This window comes from Zonotrichia leucophrys, chromosome 5 (assembly GCF_028769735.1).
Source record: "Zonotrichia leucophrys gambelii isolate GWCS_2022_RI chromosome 5, RI_Zleu_2.0, whole genome shotgun sequence".
Classification (NCBI taxonomy): domain Eukaryota; kingdom Metazoa; phylum Chordata; class Aves; order Passeriformes; family Passerellidae; genus Zonotrichia; species Zonotrichia leucophrys.
Window position 1 is genome coordinate 25,984,844 of NC_088175.1, and position 19,598 is coordinate 26,004,441.

Below are 19,598 nucleotides of genomic sequence, written 5' to 3' on the forward strand. Positions count from 1 at the left end.
GACTGGGGAGATTTCCTGGTGCCACCACTCCTCCATTAGTCCAACCTTCTCCAGAATTTGTGCTCATGACAACATCTGAGCTTTGGGACCAGAGCTATCTCTGCCACACTAGTATTTAATTAGTATCCTAAATGACCTGTGGGAAAAAGATCAAACCTGCAAAGTTATGGGGTTGGTATATGAGAACACCAGAGCTCAGGCTTTCTGTAAAACTGGTTGATTAAATGAATTACCTTTTTCGGTTCTGTTGCAAAATCAAAAAAACCCAAAAAACCAGAAGGTGCATTCCTTCTACGTCAGTCCAAAATATTTATTTCTTCTAGCCAAACATTCTTCTTAGTATGGATTCACAAAAAAATACTTAATTGTGATTTTATTCATTTATTCTATGTAGCACTGGAAACATTTTGTCTTTTCAATTTTTTTTTTAATTTAGTTCAGGCTTGATTTTTCAAAATAAAACTTCAAAAAAATTTTCATCATTTATGAAACAAAATATTTTGCCCAAAAAATAGCAAAAAAAGAGATACTCATTTTCTGCCTCTTAGCATTTTCACATTCAACTATTGTTAGTACAGTAGAACAATATTTCTTTATTGATCATAAAAAACCCCCAGATTTATATAAATGGTCATTTTGGTCATTAGGTAAGCATGCATCAATAGACAGTGTGTACCTAAATAAGAACATATTTTTCCTGCAGGACTCCTGCCTGATGTACCTTCAGTGCACATGATAATCAGTGCTCAGCACTGATTAATAAATAAATGATGCTGAGTGCTAATTATTGAGATGCCAGTATTGTGAGGGGGGAAAGTGGCATTGAAAGGGAAATTGCTGTTATGTGGTGTTATTGCTGGAGCTCTTAGAGGGTCATTCTTCAAACAACACTTGCTTTGTCATTTCATTAAACAGTTCAGTTGGGAGATACAGGAGTGTGATAATGGAGTTTGCTGGCAGCAAAACGTGTCTCTCACTAACACAGAAGGCGGCGGCAGTGCCCAGGAAGACCTGGGTGGCTGTAAGAACTGGAACCATACACAAGGGATAAAATGAAGTACTGTCAAGCACAAGTATTCTTTGGGACTAATACTGAGAGTTTCTGTTCATTTGTGAGCTTACTGGCGGGAAACAGCTGTGGTGGGACACAGAGGTTGATCTCAGAATGATTCATGAGTCACTGGTGTGACATGGCTGTAGGAGAGAAGTGCACCAGGTGACACTGGCCACAGCAGTGCGGGAAAGCAGTTGGGTTATTTGATGGGCAGGAGCAGGAGTATCTCATCTGCAATAGCTCTAGGCATCCAAGCTCCAGAAAGATGATTTCAGAGTGAAACAAATGTTATGGAAGGAGGTGTGCCATTTCTCTGCTCTAGTCCAACCTGTCATAAATCCTTGTTCATTTAGCTGGATATATGACATTTCATTCTAAAAAAACCCAAAAAAAAAACATTAGCAGGAAAACAGAAATTTTCTATGATGCAGACTAAGCATTAGAAATTTTTGGCAAAATGGTCAGTAGAATTTAGAGATGAATGGGTTATAATTTTTCCTACTGTGGGCATGCAATTCTGTAATCATTAAGATTGATTTGGAACATTTAGGAAAATAATTAGATTATGTGGTAGTCTGCAATTGCATCTTAGGTTGAGCAACCTATGACATAAATTAGGTCTGATATTTGTATGGTCCTCTAAGGAATTTCCCATTTCCTGCAGTATACTGCTCAATGACTTATTTACAGTTTATTGCAGTCTGCACTGAATACAGGAATTAGCTTCCATTTTACAATGTCTGATATTAATAACTAAATTTAGTAAAAAGTGAAAGAAAACCTGTTCATGTTGTGATAAAGAAAACCAAAGTGCAAGAATAAAATGCAGAGAGTTAAATCAAATCATGTTGCATGTCCCATGTAAGATATCTATAATCTTGTTTTCCAAATATTTAGAAATTTATATTAAAATCATACTCATCATTAACTTCTGCTGAGGAAACTCAGCTCTGCTAAAAGTCAGATCATAGGTACCTTATTTTTTCTGTGTCTTGAATGATACTTAGATTGCATAACTGTATGGAAGAGGCAATTTAATATAAAATCCTCCAATATGTTCCCAAACACTAGTTCAAGCTGTAGCAAAATACCGTATTTCTTTTCACCAGATTTGTCCCTATCAAAGAGAGATATTTTTAAAGCAATGCTTTGTCTCAAGGTGACTGCTAAGGGTTGAAACTGAAATGATGCTGAGATACAAGCTGTGCAAAAGACTTAACTAGGCTGAATTAGTGTAATTTGATTGCTGCTCTGATCAGTCACTGTAATTGTCTGCCTGAGCCTTGTTAGAGGATCAGCCCCCACAGGCTCTATTTCCACTCCACAGGGTTTCAGTGGTAATGCCAGCCCAAGGCACTGCTGTCTTTGCCACGCCTGGGCAGCCATGACTGCAGTGCTGTGCTCCACGTCCCCTGCCTCATACCTGACTATGGAACAACGTCAGACAACTGATACGCCTTGTTTGTGCATGTTTTCTTATTTTTATCATAAATCATTCGAGCCCTCCAGTTCACAGAATGACTCACATTGATGCTCTGGCTTCACCTAGAAGGGGGTCATGCACCACCACTTGAGCCCAGCACTTATCAATATGAATGAATCCTCATAGAGCCATTGCTTGCAGAGCACGTCGGTGTTGGACACGAGATGTCTGACCACTGCTTGGGGAGACAAAAGAGTTACCAGTTAATTACCAGATGAAACAAGTTTTAATCAGGGTAAGAAAATCCACAACATCACCTTGGAGAATTTAAAAATGTCTGACTAGATTGATTAGAAGTTGATTGCATTATTTAATCTTTTCATGCTACACAGGTCTAGAACATAGACCACATGATGTATTTTTGCTCAATTTTACTCTCAAAGGTTGTTCTCTCTTGGTAGCTGAAATGAACAGAAATACCTAGCTAGTAGCAAACAGTAGCTTGAAGAATTTCAGCCCAAATATTTGCAGTTTGCTAGTTAAAAACAAGAAAAAAATAATTTCTTAGTATGGAAAATCATAAGGATTAAAACACTTAAAAATGCTAACCCTATAAGCATTGCACTTACCATCTTATATAAAAAAAGTCAGGAATATTGTTTTTGAGCTGTGGTTTTACCCTGTCTTTACATGCTCTACTTTGATTTTGACACTGCTTGTACAAGTGCTTCTAAAAACTGTGAGCTGGTAGGTGCCTTCAGAATGGGCTTCTGAGAAATCTTTGTGCCTGACAGGTTGTGATTTTGTAAAATTTGACAAAATGAGAGCATTAAGCTCATTACCAAATACCAGTTTCTTCTTCAACTTTCTTTCTCAGTCATGTGCAAGTAGTTTCTGTTTAGTCAGAATTCCTGAACTGTCAAACCTGAACTTTTCTCACACTAAGGTGCTGCAGGTTGCACACGTGCATTTGAGAAGTCTTCCTTCAGATGTTCATTGAGCTCTTGGATTTGAGCCAGAATTCATATGTTTTTCATGCATTTCCTGTTACATTACTCTAGCAAACTCACCTGCCATAGGCTTTAACCAAAAGGGTCATTTTTGGATACCATTTCTTTCAAAGAGAAGGTAAAAGTTGGCCATTTTAGCGAATGCACTAATTAGAGTAAAAGCGCATCTTTCTTTTTTACATGCTTCTTTTAGGTGTGAAAAGCAAGTGAAAATTTACATTTCTTCAATAGATAGACTCTACTTTCATGTTTGTATGGCATGTAATACCCAACAAATCAGACTAGATAGCTTTAAAATAAATTCGACAATTGAGAATTATATTTTACTCATGGAACAAATTAGTTAAGGGAAAGAAAGGAGTAAATTTCCGTGTAGAGAAGACAAAACTACCTGTTATTGAAAAAGCTGCCAAGACTTGCTCACCTAATGCAAAATTTATCCTATTAGAAATACTGCTTTGGTTTCACTATTTTCTCTTCCATGCTCTCACTCTCCTCTCAGAGTAGTAATTTATTTGCTGTCTTTAAGAATTTAACTCTGTACCCTGTAATCTCCATGATTCAGTGATTACTTTAAACTCAGCCACCTAAGAATACAAATAACACTTATAATTCTAAAAGTCAGTTTAAAAATTAGCCTTAAATTCTAGCCTACTGATGACTGACCATCTGCATTCTGATTACCCCACCTCTGTATACACAAGCATTCAGATGAAAGACCAGGGCTGTGGACCATATCCAATCAAACACATCTTTTGCTGAATGCATGAGATAATGCACAGGCCTAAATATTATTTTCCTATAGGGTGTCAGAAACTAAGATGAGAACAGACTAGGTTATGTATTCTCCTATTTATACCTACTTTTATCCTCAAGAGGAAAATTGAATGTATATGTAGGTAACAGAAAAAAAGCCCTTTTAGTGAGAGCCTTAGTTGCCCCACATTCAATATTTAACTATGTATTCAAGAGACAATTTCCACTATAGAAAGAAGCAATTTTCAGAGATTACTACAGATAAGTACATAAAGTTTTAGATGTTATTAGCAGTGTTTCTGAAATTTGTAATTCTTGATTAAAGAGGAGTCTATGTCACTCAGCATTAACCCAAAGAAAAATACATATCCTTAGGCTCTAAGGAGATCTTAAATGGATGTTCCTTTTACAGCCTGAGTATGTGTTGGAACTAAAATAAAAAGAGAGAAAAAGAGCAAGAAGTTCTGTAAAGAAACATCAACGGCCATTAGAGAAAGAGCTTTTAAAAAGAAGACAGTAGCATATGGAAAATAATCAGGCACGGCTATATAGAGAAGAATAATTTTGAAAGTAATAGAATGCTCAAAAATGGGTAAAACTTGCTTGTGAGGTGTCTTGTCTTTAGTTAAAGCAATTTTTAAAAGGTTTACCAAAGGAAAGCCTCCCTAAATACTATTGTCAATGGAAAATAACATTTTTTATTCAGATATTGCAAATATAGTAAATGTCTGGTTATTGTTGCCTGAAAAAAATATATATAGATAAAATCAGTTCAAATGGATCAACCATTTTAATACATTTCAATAAAACCACTAGAAACTCTGTGTGGCTTTGAAAGTAACAGAACATTTTCATTAAATGGAAACATTTGTTGCCAAAAGAATGGCGCTTAGTTCTATCTCTTTAATGAGCTATTTTTGCATTTAATAACTTGGACCATTTACCACTGAGATTGATGACTTTTTAAGGCTGTTGTTAACAGTGTTCTTCTCTATTTAACCTTGTTAAATCTTTAAATAGATATCCTTGTATTTCTCCTTGATGCTAAAAATGGCTTCCCTGACAACATACCTTTTAGTTAATTTTTAGATATTGAAAGTTTAAAGTGGCCTGAAATGCCCAGTGTAATTCTGAACCTGAATCCAAATTGTTACAAATTACTGTCTGAAATCTGGATTCATTTTGTGATTGTGATGCACATCCTTCCTTTTCAAAATGCCTTCTCTAGTAAGTGATCAGGAGCAAAACTTCATCCAGTCATCCAGCATTTCAGCATAGAAAGGGTGATGCAAACCACAAACAGCAGGGCACATTTAAAATTAAAGGGCCCATTAGGCTCTTCCTTCCTGTAGGCTCTTTGAAAAATTCAATTACCAGAAATATCAAATCAGGCATATGCTTTATATATAGCATACCACCGTTTGTTTGGTTTTGGTCTAGTTCCTAATCTCCTATACCATCAGCTTAACATGTTACAAGTAGGCTAATGTATAGCTATAATTAATTGCATTAGTCATTGAGAAATAAATTCAAATACTAAACTTGGGAAGTGTGTAATCCAGAGTTAGTATGATTGTCAATCCGGACATTATTAACTCAAATGTTAATAGATACAATATCAATTAACTGCTAGAAAAGAAATGTTTTTAAAATTGAGGCAGCATTTTGAAGGTATTTCCAAACATTAACACATTTTAATTTTGTACCATTTTCCATTGCAAACATTTAAGAATATTTGAATCTGTAAACAAATACTAACAAAATATGCCAAAGCATGCAGAAATACAAACATAAAAAGTAGGTTCCTAGTTTATTTTTCTCAGTTCTGATTTTTGTTTTCAATTGCTGTTTTAAGGCTGCTCAGAATATTTGCCAGGGGACCAACAACTCCTATTTTACTGAAGGAAACAAGTTTTTTACACAAATAACTAGAACGCAGGTCATACTGGAGACCATATGTACCCCATTGGATTGATTAGATTTGATATTTTACAAGTACCTGGTCCGCACAAACGAAAGAATCTCAATTGTTTTTTAAAAATTTGCATGTTTTTTGTCCAGGTCACATGTTACTGGTGAGATGAAAGACTGCTTTGTTCTTCACAAGACTTGTCCAAGTCACTGAATAGAGTGAGTATCATGTCCTTTTGGTTGATTATGTCTTCATCTCATCTTCACCTTGATGAGAAAGCATGGAACAAATTTGGACAAACAACATAGGAATCAGATGCTGCAACTGTGTTGGCCATGCCACATTGAGCAAACCCAGCAAAATCTTGTTTGACTTGGAAACAAACACTAGAAATCAGAGAGAAAGGTATGTCAGTACCAGTGGCCACAAGATCAGAAGGCTATCGGTTAGGAACAAGTTGAACTCCACCCAAAACTCAGAGACATTGGTGCTTTTTGTTGGATGCTTTTTTCTCTTTGAAAAGAGGTTTAGGTTGGTTTGGGTTTTTTTTGTTTTGGTGGTTTTTTTTGTTTTTTGTTTTTTTTGGGGGGAGGGGACAGGGGGAAGACAACTGTGTGAATTATGAACATTTTTCATTTATATTTCAAGAGAAATTTCTGTCTATATTGTCTTATGCCAAGTTTATGGTTCATCTCCCTGGAACAATATGCCAGTGCTGTGTTTTCAGAACCTGGCTAATTGAAAATTTCCCAAGTTCTTGCACAGGAGTGACAGACACAGAGCAGAAGAATCCCTTGGCTAGAACAGGGATTGCACTGTGTTGACACAAATTGATTCACTTCCAACTGAAAAAACAGGTAAATTTTCATCTTGGTTAAGAGTTTGCAGAACAAGAACTCTCATATTGTAAATTTCTCAAATATTGCCTGAAATTATGACATTTCTGAGAGGGGGCTCTTTGCCAACACTGGGTGGCATTGTACAATATGGGACATTATAAAGTAATAGAATATGTACACAGATTTTTACAAGTTTATCATCTGCTGCCTTCCAGCCCTCAGGTTGTAAAAATACTGCGAGGAACTCACAGCTAGCTTAGGTACACATACTTGTGCAGCAGTTTTGAGCACACAGACAGACCTGATGACTTTATGTTTCCCCTCAAAGGAAGTGTTCATGTCTTCGTATATAATTAGTTCCACTATGAAGAACACCTTAGAAGAGAAAGATTTGGTTCTCTTGTTAGACTTGTGGTTCATGGGGGGGGATGGGGTTGGTGGTGAGGTAGAAGAGAGGGTTTTGCACTTAGTCATAAGCGGTGCTGGGAGCAAGTAAAACCATTAGTATAGACTAGCTCTGTGTGGGATTCCATTACCAGCACAGTAAGAGATACTCACAAACAGAGAGTGGTTTCAGAGAAATGTCACAGGATGGAAATTTCATTCCTTTCCAAGCTCTGAACCTAGGAGCTCATTTCCATTAGGGAACAAGAAAGAACAATAATAAATTTCCATGCAGAGCAACACCCCCAGTGCATCGCATAACACAATTGTGCACAGGGGGTGTTGCTCTGCATGGAAATTTATTTAGACAGATATGTGAGCTACATTCCTGATGATGAGTGAAATTCGTTTTCCTGACAGTTATGTGATATTTTATAATATCACATCATCATGTGTGTCTGTCAAGAACTTTCGCATTAAATTCTATTGAAGAGGCACAAAGGCAAGTTCAGTACAAACACAAGTTCAGTACAAACACCTATATTTGAGGAAATTAACTGGTTTTTAAGGAAATCAATTGAGTTATTATCTCAATAATCTGAAAAACAAGCTAGAAATAAAATCACTTCCCTGTCTTTTACTTTTATCTCTGTGGTTTTACCTCATGTAATTTTAATGCTTGTTTCTCCTCTTGTTGTATAAAGTACAGCATAACCAGAAGGACCCACCTGACTAAAGTGTATCTGACAAGTCTTGATATATATGATTTTTTTAGCAAATAATATGCAGCAAAACAAAGAAAACATTCTCGGTCTTACATTTTCAGTGGTAGTTAGCTAAAACAGAGACAAGCAGCTATTCAAGTTGCAAGCTGGTTTTAATAGGATGCTATTTCTTAGGATGCTACAAAGCCAGAAGGATTTTAATGGTGTTGCTGATGATTTACAAATTAATTAGGCTCATAATCAATAAAAATAAGGAAATAGAGGGAATCATGATAATAATGGATGAGATATGTTTTCATATCCACAGAGTTTTGAAAATCTTTACATTCGTGAAATCAGAGCATTTAAAACTTTAAAGCTACAACTGGACTTTGTTTTTAAAAGTAGGAGCCACTGTTGCAACTTTACCTGTACTTGATAGGAAAATCCAGGTCTCTGGGGTGCTTCTTAGTGGCTACACCAGTTATTCTTGGTTCTGACTATTGCTATGCATCATGTCCCACATAATTTGAGATTATCAGTCAAAATGGCATTTAAATTCAAACAGCTCCTAAAACATTATGGCCCTTCTTTTAAATATTAAATATTTAATTCTTCTAAATATTGAATTCTTTTAAATATTAAATACTATTCCAGCCAAGTTTTAACTTACGGGCACAGGTCTCAGTAGCAGAAGTTAAACTGTAACAGTCTGACTGTGCTGACACATGAGCCTGCAAGCAGTGTGTCTCTGGGGCCAAGAAGGACCATGGCATCCTGGGCTGCATTAGGAAGAGCGTGGCCAGCAGGTTGAGGGAGGGGATCCTGCCCCTCTGCTCAGCCCTGGAGAGCCTCACCTGGAGTGCTGTGTCCAGTTCTGGGCTCCTCAGGACAAGAGAGACAGGGAGCTCCTGGAACAGGTCCAGTGAAGGGCAACAAAGATGATGAGGGGACTGGAACAGGTCACTTATGCGGAACAGCTGAGGGAGCTGCGCCTGTTTATCCTGGAGAAGAATGAGAGGCAAAGCTGTCAATATATATAAGTACCTGAAGGGTGAATGTCAAGGGGATGGAGCCAGGCTCTTCTGGATGCTGCCAAGTAATTGGACAAGAGGCACAGGAAGTTCCACCTGAACATGAGAAATTACTTCTTTACTGTGCAGGAGCACTGCAACAGACTACCAGGAGAGTTGTGGTCTCCCTCACTGGAGATATTCAACACCTACCTGGACACAATCCTGAACAACAGGAACAATCCTGAATAAGTGACCCTGCAGGAGGTTGGATTAGATGATCTCCAGTGGTCCCTTCCAGCCTCAGCCATTCTGTGATGATATAATTCTGTGACAGCTGCCAGGGGGGGAGGATCATTTCCAGCACTTGAAGCCCTGTAACTTCTGTTCTTCTCTCCTGTGTGCACCTTGTCCTTCTACCTTATCCCTCGGCTGACCATGTAAAGCCAACAGAGCTACCCTGTCCCATGCAGAAGCCATGTCCCTCCAGCATGGGACTGTATTTCAGAGGTGCAGGAAGGGCAAATGGGTGGAAAGGCAGGACCAGCAAGCCACAGAGATAACTCTGCTTGGCTTCCCGTGCTCAAACCCTTCACACACAGACAGGTTTCGAGCACATCGTGAGGAGGAGAGGGAGGCAACTTGGCAACACCACTGCCTTACAGCCCTGGCACGATGCAAAATTCCTGGGGGTTGCATTTGGAGCCCTTTTGTGTGGACAGTTAAAAGGTTTGGGTTTAAGGACATTCTATCATATGTCCCAGAGGTCCAGAAGCACTGAACACAGTACTGCCTACATACTTTCAGAAACTCACATAACAAAGTCATTTTCTGAGCATGTACTTTTAAGATTTTAAAGTCTAAAATATTTTCATTAATTAATTTTAATTATGGGAAGGTTTGAGCTTAAACTGGACATTAAATACACTGAAAATATATCTTGGAGAAATGAGTAGAAAACTAGGAGCCACCATCAATGGAAAATGAAGAAAAAGCCCAAATAATCTATTTTAGTTTAAGAAAAACCCAAACCACACAAAACCAATTTGTTAAGAACCACAAGTTACCTGTTGGTTTCTTCATACAGTTCTTTTCATAGTCAGTCATGTAGCAGACATTTGTTGGGGGTAAATGAAGGTGGTATAGAATGTAATCTTATCCCCTGAAGAGTTGCAGCTGAACCAATTACTAAAGATTAGGAGCAGGCCTGATGTTAGCAGGTCACACCTGTAGCCAATAAGAAGAGCGTTATAAAAGAGTGGATCGGTGGAAACTGGAGTCAGTTGGCTACTGTGAAGGCAAGGAAGAGTCAATGCCCAGAGGAGCTGTCTACAAGAAATATCAAGGAGGTGCAAAACTCCAGCAATGTGGAACCCATACAATAGAGTGACAATAGAACCTTGCTATGTAATGACAACAGATGTTAGCCTGGTGTCATAGGCTTGAATCTCAGTAACTGACTGAAAAGAGTGGGAAGGATTTTATTTTTTTCAAAAAGCATCAGGTAGAAAGTGACTTGGTAAAGATGACAGCTGACTAAAAAAAAACAGAAAAAGCAGCTGCCTACTCTTTGGAGCAGCTGAAACTGAACAGTTTGACAGGAAAGGATGCAGCTTGTTTTCTTTCATGCTCTATCACCTCACCCAGCAGTATTAGCAGCATACATCAACAAGACTGTGTTCAACAAAGAGCCTGCTGAACATTTACAAGTTGCTTGGCATCAGATACGCTGTACTGCACTAACTGCTGAAAGCCAAGGACCTCTCCAGAGGTGCCTTTTGTTTTGCAATCAGCATATGGTTTCTCAAGCAGGAAGTCAGCTTCAGGGGTGGTGGTTTTTCTGCAGCTAAGATAATCAACATAGGAATTGTCTGATCTTTGTACGTTTTTAAACAGATATTTTTGTGCAGTTGATGGACTGAGTTAAGTAGTTTCACTACATGAAAATGACTAATAAAGCTATAAATAAATGAATGTAGGAACTACTAATGACAATTTCTTCACATTCCAACATTGAGGGTTTTTTTCAATCTATATATTTTAATTCTGTCTTGAGTACTTGTATATTTATGAATGATTGAAACCAAACAGAAGAAATAGTATGCTTATGCAGTAATATGCTAACTACTTCGCTTTCTCTTGTCCTGGTTTCAGCTGGGGTAAAGCTCATTTTATTCTCAGTAGCTGATGCAGAGCTGTGTTTTGGATTCAGTAGGAGAATAATGTGAATAAAACACTGATATTTTGGTTGTTGATAAGTCATACTTACCCTAAGTCAAGGACTTCCCACTCTGCTCTGCACTGGTGTGGCCTCACCTTGAGTCCTAGCTGCAGATTTGGTCACTGCAATATAAGAAAGACATTAAGCTATTAGAGAGAATCCAGGGGAGGTCAACAAAGGTGGCGCAGGGCCTTAAAGGACAGTCATATGGCTCACGTCACTTCAGCCTGGAGAGGGTCCCTGAGAGGGGACCTCACTGCAGTCTACAGCTTCCTCATGAGAGGAAGAGGAGGGGCAGGCACTGATCTCTTCTCTGTGGTGATGGTGACAGGACCCGAGGGAATAGCCTGAAGTTGTGTCAGGGGAAGTTTATGTTGGATATTAGGGAAACCTTTCCCCACAGGGTGGCTGGTCACTGGAACGGGCTTCCCAGGGAAGTGGTCACAGCACTGAGCCTGACAGAGCTCAAGAAACTTTTGTACAATGCTCTCAGGCGCATGGAGTGATTCCTGAGGATGGTGCTGTGCAGGGACAGCAGTTGGACTCGATGATCCCTGTGGGTCCCTTCCAACTCAGCATATTCTGTGATTCTGGACTTTTCAGTGTCCCATCCCCTGCCAGTGAGGAGGCATATGAAAGCTGGGAGGGAGCATGGCTGGGACAGCTGCCCAAAGAGATTCTATAATGTAAAAAGCTACAACCAATATATAAACTGGATGGAGTCACCTGGAAGGGGGTCAGTTGTGATTCAGGAATGGGCTGAGCATTGGTCAACATGTGGTGAGAGATTGCATTGTCAGCACTTGTCTTTCTTGTTTTAACTCCTTCTCTCCCTTTCATTTCCTATTATTATTATTCCTTTGTTTCAATTAGAAACTGTTCTTATATCAGCCCCTGAGTTCTATTCTCTTTTCTTTCCTGATTCTCCTCCCCATGCCATCAGTGGGGGGAAGGGGAAGTGAGCGAGTGGCTGTGTGGTGCTTTGTTGCCGACTGGGGCTAAACCATGAACGTGAACAGGGGAAGTTTTCCTTCACTGAGAATTACACGATGTAGGTTATTTAAATAAGTATCTGACTGGCAAAAGAAAAATTCCTACAGCAGTCCTACAGCTGTGACACTGGAGATGGTGGATGCCAGTCTCCCATTCCTGACAAAATTTTTTTCCAAGAGCATTTGTAATTCATAGCCTGTTTCTGTTGGAAATGTCTTGCTCCCCTTTTCTCTACCTCCTTCTGCCAAAAACAAATGCCACAATACAAAAAGTGCAGTATTTAGTTATTTTGTTGTATTCCGTTTTTATTATTTCTTGTTTTTGAAGGAAATATGGATTATAACCATTTACTTGATAGAATAGAGGCTCAGAAGATACTGTGATAACTTAAGAGTAAATTAAAATTGGATGTAGCGTGGGAAGCTAGGATGACACGTAGTGTTTTCACCTTGACAGCCTTTCAGTGGAGGTGGCACAGCAAAAGATCTTGACACATCTTGACATCAGCATGAATGCCTTCAAGTGAAAGGCAGGTAATTGTTTTCAATGCAGTAAGAATCTAAACTGATCAGTAGTCATGAGGCAAAAAAAAGAATTTCTGTATTTCCTAGATGAGTGCTGATCTTACGTATATTTTTAGAGAGAAAGTAAGTAGCTAAAAATAACAAAAAATATTAAAATAACATGTATAAAAATAGCTATATATATAAAATTAGAATTGCTTTTCCTAGTGGAGTAAAGAGCGGGAAAAGTCCAGCATTGCAATTTGAAAATTTGAACTATTTGGAAATATCATGATAAAAATGGTGCAATATTCCAGAGATCACAAAGAATGGGAGAAATTTAAGTATACACCAGTAGGTTCTATGTGTATATTTCATTAGCTCTCTCATTAAGCTTTTCTGTTCTTTTTGTTTCTGAGTTGTTGCCTTCTCATTCTTAATGTATTTATCCAATGGCATCCTGGCCGGTATCAGGAACGGTGTGGCCAGCAGGAGCAGGGAGGTCATTCTTCCCCTGTACTCAGCGCTGGTGAGGCCTCACCTGGAGTACTGCGTCCAGTTCTGGGCCCCTCACTTTAGGAGGGACGTTGAGATGCTTGAGCGTGTCCAAAGGAGAGCAACGAGGCTGGTGAGGGGCTTGGAGCACAAGCCGTATGAAGAACGACTGAGGGAGCTGGGGTTGTTCAGCCTGGAGAAAAGGAGACTCAGGGGTGACCTTATCACTCTCTTCAGCTTCCTGAAGGGTGGCTGTGGTGAGCTGGGGGTCGGTCTCTTTCTCCAGGCAACAACAGACAGAACAAGAGGACACAGTCTCAAGCTGCGCCAAGGGAGATGCAAGCTAGAATTAAAGAGGAAGTATTTTACAGAAAGAGTGGTCAAATACTGGAATCATCTACCCAGGGAGGTGGTGGAGTCACCATCCCTCGAAGAGTTTAAAAAAAGACTGGATGTGGCACTTGGTGCCATGATCTATTTGAGGTGTTAGAACATGGGTTGGACTCGATGATCTTACAGGTCTCTTCCAGCCTAGAATTTCTGTGATTCTGTGATTCTCTGCCAAGCCTGTACAACAGATAAAGATCCACCCAAAAATAATAGAAAGGTATCTATATGTGCAAGAGTTTTCAGAATTGTGGCCCTGTAAGTAACATGGTTGTTTCAAAACTACGTTTACATACATCCCTCGTGACAGCGAGATGTCAGTGCTTTTTGTAAAAGTAACTCTAATGAAAATAGGAGTAATAAATGTGACCATGCTACTGCCAGCTATATTAATACTGCATGTTTGTGTCTGGTTTTCTCTAAAAGTTTGTCAGTAGATGAATTCAGATCCAAAAATGGGTGGTAAAGAAGTTATTTTGTGGTCTCTTAAACAGCTGCCGCTGTCTAAATTGACATCTGATTTTATTTCATATTTACTAACCCCATATTTACTTCATATTTACTACAACCCCTGCTCCTGAAAATGTACATGGTGCATGGGCTGAATATTTTGTGTGAGTGTATTTGAAGATATGTTCTCTGCTGATTTGGACTCCATAGCCATTAGAGGTCTTTGTACTTAATATAAAGGTAACAGGATCAGGCCTTATAGGAGTAATTTATGTCTAAGTCACACAGTACCACTTCTACTCAGTTACAATTACTGATGCTTCAGGAAAAAAGGGGTCAGTATGTGGTTAATGGGACTAAATTCCAGGAGACCTGGATTAGATATTTAGTTTAGCAATTGATCTTCTTAGACAAGCCAAATCATTGACCTATGCCTCTTCTACCTAATAATACCCCCACTGTCTTGCTTGCTTGGATTCCAAGCTTTTCCTAACAGATCCTATTTTCTTATTGGATACACTTAGCACCTAACATAGGGAGGCTAAAATGCTAAGTCCAGCAGGCACATTTGTAATTTAAATGTGTTAAAAGAAAGGGAAGGGGAAAAAAAGATGTAACAAAAATAACAGTGAAGATTCCTTCTCCTAAGCAATTATCTTTCTTCCAGTAGGAAAGAAAAACAAGTGAATTTATATAAAGAAATTAGATGAAAGCAACTCCAACGATGGGCACTGGGCTATCACTACAACCCCACAATGAAAAATTGTGTAACTGATGAGTATAGTATGAATAGGGGGAAAACTAAGAAAGGAAACTGTGTGTACACTCTTCAAGGTAAATTAGCTCAAAACCACACACCGGGTTGCTTGGGCCAAGGGATGTACTTAGACATGCACAGAAGAGCCCTCCAGTGACATGTGCCTCACTGTACAGTCTGTGAAACTTAACAATTTCATGTACGGATTTTATTTCTTCAAATACTCTCCCTGTTGGAATATTTAAACAGCTTATTTGGGCCTCACTGCACACATGAAAATCCCATTGCATACGAGAAACAGAGAACAGAATTAAAGCAAGGGAATCTGCAGCTTCTGTCCTCTGTTGTTTTCCAGTAAAGTTCTCTTCTGAATTGGCAAAAGAAATTTAGTTACTGCTTGTTTTGCCTAACCCAGCTCTAGCCCTAGATAAAGCAGCACAACCCTCAAGCCTGCACTGATTCCTAAAACTACACACATTCCATTGCAAAATGATCTAGTGATCATTCTACCTAGCAATGCATTACATTTGTAATTTGTTAAAATTCTAACGCTATTGTGACAGTACTTTGATAGTACTGATGTGTAGTGATGAACAATACTCTTGTAACATTTAAATTCTTTAGCACTCTTCAAACATTCAAAAAACCAAAGGACATTAATTGTGTAGGCATTGCTTAAAGCTTAAAAACCTTTTTATGCAAGAAATTAAGTCTTCATCAAGAAAATAACTGTTGAAATCTTAATACCTCTCAATGACAGCCACATTTGAAGAGCAATTTTATAGCATAATGATCCTTGTTGCATAATTTGGACAGACTTTTGTTCTCATTTTAATTTCCCATACACTGCTTGCTTTACCATCTCTCCTTCCCACACCGATTAAAAGGGAGAGATCAAAAGTCAGAAGAGAAAATCCACCGAGTTTGGGCCTGGAGTTAAACTTCTAAAGGCTTCAGCACATCTCCTACTTCAGACATGCTATGGCAAATCTGACTAAAGCACTGGGTGCTTCACAGGAGACTTGGGCAGCTGCATTCCTCCTGAGATCCCACTGCAGACACAAGCCCAACAGAGCAACTTTAAACCCCCCTCACCTTCCACCCAGGACTAGAATATCTAAATTTCCTGTTCTTTGATTTCTATGTTCTTGAGACATCTAAAATATGAACCTAGCCAAATGATATGCCAGAAGAAGAGGCACTTTTCTTTCTATTTTACCTCATATTTAAGGTTGTCTGAAACTAGAAAAGAAATAGAAAGACTAGAAATCAGTTTCTTATTCCAAACCTTGCTCCAATGATCTGATTTGTTACTTACTTCTGAAAGTAAGTCTATAGGACTGGGTAAACTATAAAATGGAGTTTCAGATTCTTGCTTTATTATCAGCTGGAGGAGAGGTTTAAATCCATCTTTTATACATTTCATACAGTTACAGACTTTTCCAAGGAATGCCAATGTAAGTGCAGGCTGAACAACATGAAAAGATGACAACTGGGAACTGGACTAAATAATTCCTCATTAAGAGAGAAAGCCAGGAAGAGACAAGAACGAGTAAGAATGTTCAGAATGAAGTGTACTAAGAGTCAGATTCTGAGGACATCAGTGATTGAACCTCCTTTGTGCAGCTACTTCTCAGAGTTTCTCCTGAATTATACAGCCTGGCTTTCTCCTCATGTGGTCTTTACTTTTCATAATCTGCCCTTATGGTCTTTCTTCCCTCAACTTGTCTGTTGAAGAAGTAAGACAAAAGAAGTGCTTGTACTGCTAGAATGTGGGATACTTACACTTCCTCCCACTGAGTTCTGAGTTCGTTCAGGGAGGGGGCACTTTGGAGTAAGGTCTGTTTTTCACACACCTCATGTTACCCTGCTCTTTGGTTTTGCTTCCTCTGGCTGATTTTCTGGTTGATTTGACCACTAACTCCTCTGAGTGGTTACGCAGAGAAATGAAATTATTAGTATGCATTTAACTTCTCTTTCAAAGCTATCATTTCTGCAGTAACTTCCAAAATTCACAAAATACCACACTAAATGTAGATGCTCGGGGTTTGGGGTTTTTTTCCAAAATGTAAACATATACCTATATATGAATAATGAAAAAATTGTCTGTGTGGGGATGCAAACATTAATGTCTAACAAGCAAAAAGGAGTGTAAACTTGGCCCACCTGATGATGAAAGAGAATGATGTAATTTACTTCACCCAGGACAGGACTTCACTAATAGCTGCATAAAATTACAATTATATAAAGTTCCAGAAGGTTGGCATGCCAATTCTGAGACAATTTGGGGCAGGGGGAGGATGAGGGGAAGATGCCTGTCCTGGTTTAGGGCAAATTTTTGGGAGGAAATTTCTGAAGTGGTCTCCTCTAGAAGGCAAATTCAAGTGGCCCCTCCCCCTAGCGGTTTGGGAAAGATTTCCTTGGAGAAAAGTGGAAAAAACTGTTTATTTAACAAGCAAAGAACTCACAAACATGGAAAAATGAATACCATTAAGCAATGGAATGTCTCCTTGTTGTGAAGAGATGGCAAATTCAGGAAGTCCTTGTTGTGGGCAGCAGCTCTGCTCACCCAGTGTGTTATCAGTCCCTCCTGAGCTGGGAATTGCCGTGTCCTGGGCCGCTGTGGGCCACAGGCATGAGCTCACAGTGTTTCTCTGGGGTTTCAGTCCTGAGCAGGTTTGAACAGCTCCAGGAAAGAAGACACAGTCTTGGGAAAACTTTCCTTGCTGCAACTAATGGGGAAAAGCAGTGAAAAACAAAGCAAAACTCCCTGTTTGTCTCTCACTGTCCATGCTGCAGACAACAGAGAAATGCTGCAGAGAAAGAGAGCTGAAGCTCCTGCTTTTAAACAGAGTCGTCCCACCACTTCTCCTTCTCCCCCCTTCGCTCTCAGATCTACTTTAAAAGCACAGAACTCACATCTAGCATAAGCAGAATGGACAACTGGGGATACAAGCACCACACAGTCATGCCAGGACAATGCCAAATAGCTGGTTATTTTCCCTAACTCCATTTCAAATGGGTGTCATAGATTTGAATTGGGATGCTACAACTGGTTGCAAAACTACAGTTCTTATTTGCAAAGCACTTTTTCCTGCTCCAGTCTCTACCTGCAAATAAAACAGAAACATGCCAAAATAGTCACCAAAAGAATATTAACATATTTGACAAATGGTATTAACAAAATTTGGATAATACTGTCACTTTAAATATCTCCTGCAAAAGGTAAAAAAGTTATCCACACCACTTTTTTTTAAGTAAAAATAATGCAGTAGATACTATCACAACCTCTTTCTTCTTAAGTGAATACTGAACAGAAAATACTCAATATGTAAAATTCTGATATATTTATCCAGTCACAGCTCCCCCTTGTGTAATTCACCATTACTACAAAATACTAAGTTGGAATAGAGATTGTTTAAATTAAATTTTATGGTAGCTATTTACTTGATTACTTTAATTTTTCTCATATTTAGAGAAATTTAGTGATATTTTAGGGTTGAAACTTTGTATTTTCATGCCATTTTAATGCCGGGATGTTTCAATGCTAGGACAGATAATAATACTTACAGTAAGGATACACTAAAACCACATTTAGAGGAATATTACTTTTGTACAATGACATGATTTTGACATCCATAATCAAAATCATGGGGCTTTACTTAAGAAAATTTGTATCCAATCTGTTTTTTATTACTGCTGCTAAGTCTTTCTTCTATATAATTTGTAAGAGGGTTCACATTTCACTGACATTTGGAAAGTTCTATTCTCTTATTCTCTAGCTTTTGTGTCCCTAAGTGCTCAGAGCCCTGTAATGAGCTTATTATCATTCTGTGTCTAAGCTTTGTGGTAATCTTAGTCTTTCTCTCAGTGAAGTAAGACTCACTTTAGAGCTAGTAACAGAACACTTGTAAAGGAAAAGCTGGAAAGCTTTTTTTTTGTACAGTGCTTTTTTCTGACTACACAGAAAGACAGCATTTGGTTAACTGTAGCGCTGTTGGCACTTGAAGAGTTACTTTGGAATAGGAAAAAAAAAAGCAACAAACAAAACCCAAAAAAACCAATCCAAAAAACACCAAAGAAAAAAGGAAGCAGTTCTTCCTATAATAGCCGGGTGCAAAGCCCAGAATGACTCTGCTGCAGGAGGTGTCTGAGTTCACTGTACGGAACGGGCAAGGGAACCCAAACGTAGAAAATACAAGCCAAACTTGGTGCTAGTGGTTCAAGCGTCACTTAAAGTGTGGAGTGTGGCTTTGTCAGCAGAAAATGATGGAAGTAATGGATCACCTCGGGCAGACCTGCACAGAGCCCACGTAATGCAGGGGAAAGCAAAGACAATGACGGGAGCAGATGGGAAGAGCCTCGAGATTCTCTCTGTGCTGACACCTGACTTTCCCTGGCCATCAGGTGCGGTGGAAGTCCAAATGCAGTCTTTCTGTGTAGTCAGAAAAAAACACCGCACCAAGAATAAGCTTTCCAGCCTTTCCTTTACAGTTTATCCCCCAAACTGCGGTGGGCAGCTGTTTTTGAAGCTTATTTTTGGAGAAAGAGACACTTGTTTCCCAGTGACCAACCAACTGAACCATCCCCAAACTCGGCACCGCCGGACACTTGTGCGGGCAAGGGGCGAGCACGTGTGTGGGACGAAGCAGATGTGGGGTCGGAGGGCTGAAGCCACTGAGGGGATGGAGGGCTGA

At 39.0% G+C, this 19,598-nt stretch overlaps 1 long non-coding RNA gene across 2 annotated transcripts; it reads right to left on the reverse strand.

Moving 5' to 3' along the window:
* Positions 1–451: 451 nt before the first annotated feature.
* Positions 452–10,274, reverse strand: LOC135448522 (uncharacterized). Of its 2 annotated transcripts, XR_010440484.1 has the most exons (6): positions 10,163–10,274; positions 8,940–9,086; positions 7,296–7,369; positions 6,243–6,541; positions 2,581–2,712; positions 452–1,428 (listed from the first exon to the last, which is right to left on the reverse strand). It is a non-coding gene; the product is annotated as an uncharacterized LOC135448522 (long non-coding RNA). The 2 variants fall into 2 exon arrangements; XR_010440483.1 differs by lacking the exons at positions 452–1,428; positions 2,581–2,712 and having other exon boundaries at positions 5,229–6,541.
* Between the last annotated feature and the right edge of the window lie 9,324 nt (positions 10,275–19,598).